Consider the following 2500-nt stretch of genomic DNA (forward strand, 5'->3'; position numbering starts at 1 on the left):
TGGCACACAAGCCTTGGGCACTAGCCTTGCGCACTAGCGTTCCACATGAGCCTTGCACACTAGCCTTGGACACTAGCCTTGCACACAGGCCTTGCACACTAGGCATGCTTGGGCGAGCTGATCCCGCATCAAGTCGACGGGTCTAGGCATTCTTGGGCGCAGATCCCGCATCGTCTCGTCGCGTCTGGGCGCAAACACGTCGCGTCTCGTTGCGTCTTCAGAAGTCGTCGCTAACAGCACCTTTGGTTGCCACTGGTGGTTAGGCTGGTTGGTTGCGCAAACCCTATAGGAGGGTGGCATGCTGGTGGGCGTTTTTGCCCGGATAGGCACTAGAATGTGCAGATTTTGGGCGTTTTTGCCTGGATAGGCTAAGGAATGGGCATGCTTTGGGCGTTTTTGCCCGGATAGGCACCGGAATGCTTGGCCTTGGCTTGTCCTAGCAAGGCATTGCTGGGTTGGGCTCCCTTGGCCTTTTGGGCGCCTTGGACGATGTCTTGCGAAGACCATGGGCACAAGGCCATGGCATATGGTGAGGAAAGGACCACGGTTGCCAAGGTTAGGCACCGGAATGCTTGGCCTTGGCTTGCCAAAGCAGGGCATTGCTGGGTTGGGCTCCCTTGGCCTTCCGGGCGCCTTGGACACTGTCTTGGGAAGACCATGGGCACAAGGCCATGGCATATGGTGGGGAATGGACCACGGTTGCCAAGGCTAGGCATATAGAGAGGAATTGCATTTTTGCCCGGATAGGCACCGGAATGCTTGGCCTTGGCTTGCCATAGCAGGGCATTGCTGGGTTGGGCTCCCTTGGCCTTCCGGGGGCCTTGGACGCTGTCTTGGGAAGACCATGGGCACAAGGCCATGGCATATAGTGAGGAATGGACCACGGTTGGCAAGGCTAGGCATATAGAGAGGAATGGACCACGGTTGCCAAGGTTGCGCAAGTTTTGGGCATTTTTTGCCCGGATATGCCCAAGTATGCCCCGATAGGCCCGTTACGCCCCGGTATGAACGCGTATGCCCGGATAGACTCGGTATGCCTTGGGATACATGCGTATGCCCCGATAGGCTTGGTACGCCCCGATATGCGCACGTGTGCCCCAGTAGGGCTCGGTATGCCCCGGTATGTACGCGTGTGCCCCGATAGGCCCGGTATGCCCCGATATGCACACGTGTGCCCCAATAGGGGTCGGTATGCCCCGGTAGGTACGCGTGTGCCCCGTAATGCACGTTTCGCAGATCTCCCCGCATGTCCCGCCCCTATATGTAATACTTACTTACTTACTTACTTTCTTTCTTGCTTGCTTGCTTGCTTGCAATGGTTGGGAGTGCCCGGCATGCCCCGCTGCAGAGACCAAGGGCGCAATGACTTGGCACCGCGGATGCCGGGACTCCGGCACTTCCCGTGGCACTGATGGTTGGTTCCAAAGACAAAAGGCCGTGCAAGGCCACCGCACCGCGGATGATTTTGCTCGTGCTGGCGCCGTTGTGTGGCCAAAGAACATGCGCGAATGCTCGTGTCGGAAGGGTTGGTGTCCTGGCCCCGCGGGTGTCACGAATGCTCGGTTGCGAAGACCATGGGACCAGAGCCATGGCACGTCGGATGATGGCTCCAGCTGGCGCCCCGGCACTTTCTGTGGCATTGATGCTCGGTTTCAAAGACAAACGTGCGCAGGGCCAGGGGACCGCGGATGACTGCTCGTGCTGGCCCCGTTGGGCGGCATTGATGGTCGGTTGCAAAGAAAATGCGCGATTGCTCGTGTCGGGGCCTGGCAAGCCAAGGCCAAGCGAGCCATGGCAACGCGGATGATGGCTCCAGCTGGCGCCCCGGCACTTTCTGTGGCATTGATGCTCGGTTTCGAAGACAAACGTGCGCAGGGCCAGGGGACCGCGGAGGACTGCTCGTGCTGGCCCCGTTGGGCGGCATTGATGGTGTGTTGCAGAGAGCATGTGCGATTGCAAGTGTCGGCCGGGTTTGGGTTCCCTTGGGCTTTCGGGTGCCTTGGACGCTGTCTTGCGAAGACCATGGGCACAAGGCCCCGTCCTGGCCCCTTGTTCGATTCGCTCTCGTCTTGCGCTTGCTTCCAAGGTCCTCCATGACCTTCCCCATGGCCTTGCTAGATCCCCCCCATGACGCATGACCTCTGTCCGTTGATTGGTTTTGAGTGCACACCATGCCCGGCTTGGCACCGTGTTGTCGCGTGAGTGGCATTTGGATCGTGCATGCTGGTGGGCTACCTGCCAATGCGCACAAGCCTTGCACACTAGCCTTGCGCACGAGCCTTGCACAAAAGCCTTGGACACAAGCCTTGCGCACAAGCCATGCGCACAAGCCTTGGACGCTAGCCTTGCACACAAGCCATGCATACAAGCCTTGCTCACAAGCCTTGGGCACTGGCCCATCGCAGTAGCCTTGCACACAAGCCTTGCGCACTAGCTTTGGGCACGAGCCTTGCGCACTTGCCTTGGGCACTAGCCTTGCACACAACCCTTGGGAACTAGC

This window comes from Tasmannia lanceolata, unplaced genomic scaffold, assembly GCF_043159265.1.
Source record: "Tasmannia lanceolata isolate RefF3 unplaced genomic scaffold, GAP_Taslan_0.1 ptg000117l, whole genome shotgun sequence".
Lineage (NCBI taxonomy): Eukaryota > Viridiplantae > Streptophyta > Magnoliopsida > Canellales > Winteraceae > Tasmannia > Tasmannia lanceolata.